Here is a 7,691-nt window from a genome sequence, read left to right as displayed (position 1 = left end):
AGCTGTTGTCGTCCTAAAACAGCTTGGGAGGACTCCCGAAAAGAGCTGACCTCCAGGGGTGGAGGTTTGGCCTGGGTGAATGAAAATACCTCTGGGCCAGTTCCACAGAATCAACAAACCACAAGCCCTGGGGGCAGACTTAGCCTAAGGAACTTTCACCTCATAGACTGTAGCGGAGCGAGGTTGTTGGGAAGGCTGAGTAGAAGAAGACTGAACGACCTTCCCCAAGCACAGCTGTGTCGACCATAGTCCTGGGCTGGGGGGATGAGAGGAGTTAGCATATGCCTAGTGAGTGTGGTAGCAGAGGGGCAGGGACCCTGCTGGCTGTGGGCACTTGCAGGGACCACAGGGAGCAGGTGATCAGGGCATCAGGAACTTTTGCAGGAGAATGTGGCTGGGGGCCCTAGCCATGATTAAGGCTGGAAAGGAGTACCCGAGGTTGGGCCTGGGACAGAGCTCAGAAAATAAAAGTAAGAAGGACTTGATGCTTGGGGCATCCTTCCCCACACCTCAGTACTAGATCTTGATTATGATAACAAGCTGCTAAAAACAATAATAAAAATGAGTAAGCAAAGGAGAAAGAACCCAACCATAGATAGCTATATTCAGAGGAAGATAGTGGAGCAAAAAAAGCCACTCCTTTTTCAATGAGCAATATGAAATATCAAATAGTCACAAGCCCAGAAGGAGTTCTCAGAAGAACTTACAAAGGACTTTTAAAAAAAAATTAAACAAGATTGAGGAAATATTAGAAAAAAAAAGAGCCATCCAAGAAAATCAAGAAAATTATGAAAAGAAAGTCAACCAACCAACACTGGCCCTGGAGTCAGGAGGACTTAAGTTCAAATATGGCCTCAGACACTTGACATTAGCTGTGTGACCCTGGGTACATCATTTAACCACATTGCCTAGCCTCCCCCCCCCAAAAAAAAGTCAACCAACTGGAAACAGAGAATCAAAAACTTAAGGAAGAAAATAATTCCTTGAAAACTAAAATTGGGTGAGGGGAAGCTAATGATGTTATAAGACACCAAGAAACAATGAAACAAAATCAAAAGAATGAAAAAATAGGAGAGAAGGTGAAACATCTCATCAGAAAAGCAAGTGATCTGGAGAACAGATCGAGGAGAGACAACCTGAGAGGTCAGACTATCTGAAAGTTATGATCAAAAAAAGAATCTTAAGAAATTATTAAGGAAAATTGCCCTGAAGTCTAGAACAAGAAGGTAAAGCAGAAATAGAAAAAATCCGCCAATCACCTGAAAGAAATCCCAGAAGGAAAACTTACAGGAATATCATAGCCAAATTTAAAAGCTCCCAGGTTAAGGAGAAAATACTGCAAGCAACAAGAAAAATAAGTTTAAATATTGGGGAGCTACAATCAGGATTACTCAAGACCTAGCAGCTATTATGTTTTAGGACCATAGGTCTTGAGACACTGTTGAGGTTTAGAGGTTTAGGGGTGCTGGGACCCCAAAATCACAACATGTGGGTCATGTCCAAATGAATTCCACCCAAGCCTTCTTTCAGCAAAGACAAGGTGTATTAGATCGTGGATGGGGGTAGGTGAGATTTAAAGAATCCGCCATATTGGCCAGACTCTTAAGAAGTCTAAGCATTTGTGTCACTAATGCAAATGGGCCAGATCTTAAGAATCTGAGCATCTTAATGGAGGCCAGGTGGACTTTACATACAGAAAGACCGTGGGAGGAATCTAGGAGGGGCCAAGTAGTTTGGGGTGACTGGGAGGTAACAGAACATCAGGACCTGGACCACATGGCCAAGGGGGGATGGAGCCTATATAGGATTAAGGGTGGGAAGTGGTGGGGGAGGGGGGAAGCATAGGGAGGTAAGACAATGGAGGGCTAAATTAGGTTAAGAGTAATGGAGAATTGGGAGATTGGGCCAAGGTGATAATGAAAGGCCAGTTGGTAGGATTATAGCCTCAGGGCAACACCAGAGATTTTGGTCTTGAGGGAAAGTCCAGGGCTTTTCCTTTTTGATGTCCAGATCCCAAAGACATGATCTTTTCCTTTTAGGGGTTCAGATCCCATCCCCATCATCACTATATTTCATAGAGCAAAAGAGCTGGGATTACAACCAAGGGTAATTTACTCAGCAAAGTTAAGTATAATCCTGAATGAAAAAAAAAAAGAATATTTAGTGAATTGAAAGACTTTCAGGTATTTGTGACAAAAAGAGCAGAACTTACTGGAAAATTCAACATATAAGATCCAGGAGAAATATACGGTAAACATTAAAGATCAATTATAAGAGACTCAAGAAGTTCAAACTGCTTACTTCTTATATGTGAAAATGTTATCAGTACTCTTATAACTGTCATTATTATTTGGGTAGTTTGAAAGAAAGGTTTGGGCTGAGTTGTGTATGATAGGGTGATTCTAAAAAAAATAAAACTTTGTAGCATGAGATAAAAAGGAGTAATTATCTTATACAAATGAAGCATGAAAAAAAGAGTACAGAAGAAGCAAGTGGAAAGGGGAGAGCTGGTAATGCTGGAACTTTACTCTCATAAGAAATGGATTAAGGAGGGAACAACATATACATCTAGAAGGATATAAAAGTTTCCCAAACTTAGAAAGAAATAAAAGGGTGGGGGCAGCTAGGTGGCACAGTGGATAGAGCACCAGCCCTGAAGTCAGGAGTACCTGAGTTCAAATTCGGCCCCAGACCAAACACTTGACACTTACTAGCTGTGTGACTCTGGGCAAGTCACTTAACCCCAATTGCCTAAAAAAAGAAAGAAATAAGAGGGTGAGGGATAGGACAAGGGAGGGACTTTTAGAAAGGTGTGGCCTAAAAATTAGGAGCAGGGAGGGGATAAGGGAGAAACTCTTAGAAAGATAAGGTGGATAGTGGGGGGAGAACTTAAGGAAGGGCCTCTTGGAGGGGTGGGTAAATTAAGGAATTGGAGAGCAAGATAGAGGATCTAAGTCAATAGACAAGTGAGGAGGGAAAAGGTAGATAAAGTGAGAGAAGCAAAGTGAGGAAAAATAGGTTGCAGGGAAATACACAAAAGGTAATTATAACTTAGAATGTGAATGTGATGAATTTACCCATCAAACAGAAATGGATAGCAGAATGGATTAAAAATCTGAATTCAACAATATGTTGCTTTCAGGAAATAATAAAAATGAGATGTACATACAGAGATAAAATAAAAGGCTGGAGTAGAATTTATTATGTAAAAAAAGCAGAAGTAATAATGATCTCAAAGTTAAAGCTAAAATAGATTTAATTAAAAGAGAAAAATTGGGAAACTACACTATATGTCACCAATATTATTCAATATTGTTTTAGACCATTTAAAATAAATAGACAGTATAAAATACTTGAGAGCATACTTGCCAAAAACAGATACAGGAACTACATGAACATAATCATAAAACTTTTTTACAAATGAAGTCAGATTTAAATAATTGGAGAAATATTCATTGTCCATGACAGGTAAAGCCAATGTAATAAGAAAAAAATGACAATTTTACCTAATCTATTTATTCAGTCACATCCCAATTAAATTATTTTTAAAATAATTTTACTGAGTTAGAAAAAGCAATAACAAAATTCATTTGGAAGAACAAGGGGTTGAGAATTTCAAAGAAACTAAGGGAAGAAAGTAAAAAGGAAGGAGATCCATCAGTACTAGACCTAAACTATGTTACAAGGAAAATATTGTTTTTAAGTTTAAAGTATACAATTTTAAGTTTAAGTTGTATAATTTTGATTACTTTAAATTAAACATTTCTTGTGTAAATAAAGCCAATGTAGCCAAGACTAGAAGGAAAACAGAAAATTGGGAAAAAACTTTGATAGACAATCTTTCAGATAGGGTATGATTGTAATGGAATACTGCTGTGATATAAGAAATGATGAGTTGATTGATTTAGAAAAACATGGAGACACTTGGACCTATGAAGGAAGATGCTATTAACCTGCAGAGATGACAGAAACATGCATAGTATGGTCTTACATATATGTATATGTGTGTATATGTTTATAGATATGTGTGTATATGTATGTATATTCTTGTTTAATTGTAGCCTTCTCTAGGGCTGGGGGTGGGAAGAGTGTGGAGGAGGGAGGGAAAGAGAAAAAAAAAAGTACACAGCAGAGAACAAAAGAACCTAGAAGGAAGCATAGAAAAGCTGGGTTGCTTTGAAAACAATGTGTAGGATTTATTACATAGGTTTTCGTGAAATGGAAATTTGTTTTATATTGAATCTTCTCTTATGTTCTGCTGTGTACATGGAAATTTTTTTTCTTTTCTCATTTTGTATTTAAGTTAAAATGAATAAAAAGTTTAAAAATGGTGGTACATGAATAATGGAATATTTTGAAAATGAATTATTATTGATATCTCTTGTTTTACTTATATCAATACAATTTCTCTCAATATCCCTCTTCTTCATTTCTCCCAGAGAGCCATTCTATATAACAAATAATATTTTTAAAGAAAAAGAAGAGGGAAAAAAAATCAGCAAAGCTGACCAATACATTGAAAAAGTCAGAAAATATGTGCAGCATACAGTATCTGTGGATCTCCCATCTTTGGAAAGGAAGAGTTGGGATGTCTTCTCATACCTCTCCTTTGGAGCCACACTTATTCTTTATAATTTTGCAACATTTACTTTTGTTTTGTGGTTGTTCTTTCCATTTACATTATTGAAGTCTTTGCATATTGTTTTCTTGGTCCTGCTTACTTCATTCTGCATCAGTTCATTTAAATTTTTCCATACTTCTGTGAGAATGACTATTTCTCTCTTACATTTAATAATTAATTCTTGTATTAGGACCAGAATTTTCCCCCTTTTTTACTTCTGTATCCAGAAACCAACTAGTAAGGGAAACCTCTCTTAGAGATTTACCAAGGTTAAGATCTAAAATTCTAAAATTCTAAAAGTATGCATTAACGGGTATATTCCTGTTTATTGTGTTTACACAGAGAAGTCTGGGGGAGTGTTGATTCTTCTTATTATCAAGACAGATGATATGAAAATTGATGTCTCTTTGACCAAGATTTAAGTGACCTAAGTCACATACCCCAAGACCTTCATTTTAATATAGGCCACACCTGTCTTTGTGTTAACTGCCTTTCAGGACCACCTCCTCTTCCAAAGGCATATAAACTGTGACACCCAACTGCCAAACCTCAGGACCACCTCCTCTTCCAAAAGCATATAAACTGTGACCCTCAACAACATTAGGGGTCTTTGGTCTAAGGGAAACAGTCAAACGACCATCCTTTTGTTAATAATATGCTGACTTTAAAATGATTAAATTACCCAGAAACTGTGAGGGACTGTCTGATGTCAGCTATTGCCAAGTGGAGGTTGTGGCAAGATGGGGTAGGAACAAGATATTAGGAAGTAACCGGAGCTCATGCTCCCGAGGCAGGGACTGTGCTAGGCAGAGTTGTGGTGAACTGGGATGGGGGCTAGATACGGAGAAGTAACCGGAGCTCACGCTCCTGAGGCAGTGGGCAGTGCTATGTGGAGCTGTGATAAGCTGGGGAAGGAACAGAATACAAGGAAGTAGCCGGAGCATGTGCTCCTGAGGCAGAGGGCTGTGCCACGTGGGAGTGGGACGGCAGAGGACGAGTTCCCTTTGCTTAGTCCCCTCCCTAAGTGCAACATTAACCCCAGACACCTCCTTCCTGTGTCCTTCCTGACTTCCTGGGTCACGTACTTTCCCTTTGTGTAGCACTGACCCCAGACGCCTCCTCCCGGTATCTGGGCCTGACTTCCTAGGTCACGTACTCTCTCTTTGTCTATGCACTAATCCCAGACGTCTCCTTCCTGTATCCAGTCCTAGCCTCCTGCGTCACTTCCTCTCCCTTGGTGTGCTAAACCCAGACATCCCCTTCTGGTATCTGACCCTACAATCTTTGACTAGTAGGCAGGCTGAGGAGGAGGGGCTAAGTAGGTACTTAAGGAACGGGTAGTGGTAGGAGCTCGCTCTCTCTTTGCTCCTGCTCTCTTGCTGTGGCCTTCCTGCTTGGCCTTGCTGTGATGGCCTCTGAATAAAGCTCAGGTGTTGGCACCTCCTGGTCGGCTCGTCTCTCTGTGTTTATCCAGGTAGGCTCCGAAGACTGGTAAGTATGACTCTGGCAGCCTGCTCCTTATAGGAGGAGAGTGCATGGCGCAGCCGGCACAAGAAACTATGTCTCTCAAACTTTTTTAATTGTCATACTTTCCCAAATTTTTCATATTTGTCATTCCTTACAGCACAGTATTATTCCATTATATTCATATACCACAATTTGTTTAGCCATTCTCCAATCAATGAGCACTTACTTTGTTTCCAATTCTTTGCTACCACAAAAAGTGTTGCTATAAGTATTTTGGTCTATGTGGGGATTTTCTTCTTATTAATGACTTTTGTGGGGTATAAGCCTAGTAGGGTAATCTCAGCCTCAGAGGATATGGATATTTTAGTCATTTTATTTGCATAATTCCAAACTGCTTTCCAAAATAGGTGATTCATAGCTCCAAATGCAGTACAATATTACTGTGCCATAAAAATTATGATTATGAAGAATTAAAGGAAGAATGGGAAGCCATGTTTCAGAAACCAATACAGTGTTTAGATCATGACACGCAGGTCCTGCCCAAAAGAATTCGACCCAAGACTTCTTTCAGCCAAAGACAAGGTTTATTAAAGATCTGCCATATTAGCCAGACTCTTAAGGAATCTGAGCACCTGTGAGCTATTGGCTGGATTGTAAAAATCTGAGCCCCTTAATAGAGACAAGACGGACCTTACATACAGAAAGACTGGGACGGATCTAGGAGTGGCCAAGTAGTTTGGGGTGACTGGAGGAGGAGTCTAAGGAGGATCTAAATGGGAGTGGCCAGTAAGCTGGGGTGAACAGAAAGCCTGGGACCTGGACCATGTGGCCAAGGGAGAATGGAGCCTAGCTAGGATTAAGGGTGGGAAATGGCAGGGGGCCATAGGGAGGTAAAACAATGGAGGGCTAGGCTAGGTTAAGGGTAACAGAGAATTGGGATATTGGGCATAGCCACAATGAAAGGCCAGTTGATGGGATTATAGCCTCAGGTGATCGCCAGAGATTTGGCATGTGGGAAAGTCCAGGGTTTTTCCTTTTTGGGGTCTAGATCCCATCCTCATCACTCAGATTTCAGCAAAAAAGAAAAGAAAAGAAAATTATACTCTGTATTTTGGGTACATCTGCCAGAATCAATTTAAAAAAAATTTTTAACATTATTTTTAAACTAAGCATTTCGAGTTTGGACATAGAAATGTCCAAACTGACAGAGTCTCTCCTCTCCCCTTCCCTTTTCCCCCATGTCCTTGGGTATCTCTCTACTCCCCCAAAATTTAAGGTAACATTTATAGGAATCTTGAATAAGGAACATGTCATAACATGATAAAACACAGTTTTGAGTTAATATTCTACTTAATCTAGTAAAAAAAATTGATCAATGGAATATGATATTCTATAAGGCAAAGGAGCTTGGATTACAACCAAGGATCAACTACCCAGCAAAAATGAGCATGATCTTTCAGGGGAGGAGATGGATATTCAACGAAATAGGGGACTTTCATACCTTCCTGATAAAAAGACCAGAGCTCAACTGAAAAGTTGATCTTCAAATACAAGACTTAAGAGAGACATAAAAAGGTAAACGGAACAGAAAGAAACGACATGT

Source organism: Vombatus ursinus, unplaced genomic scaffold, assembly GCF_900497805.2.
Source record: "Vombatus ursinus unplaced genomic scaffold, bare-nosed wombat genome assembly UNPS02014778.1, whole genome shotgun sequence".
NCBI classification, from domain to species: Eukaryota; Metazoa; Chordata; class Mammalia; order Diprotodontia; family Vombatidae; genus Vombatus; species Vombatus ursinus.
This window is presented reverse-complemented; position numbering follows the sequence as displayed.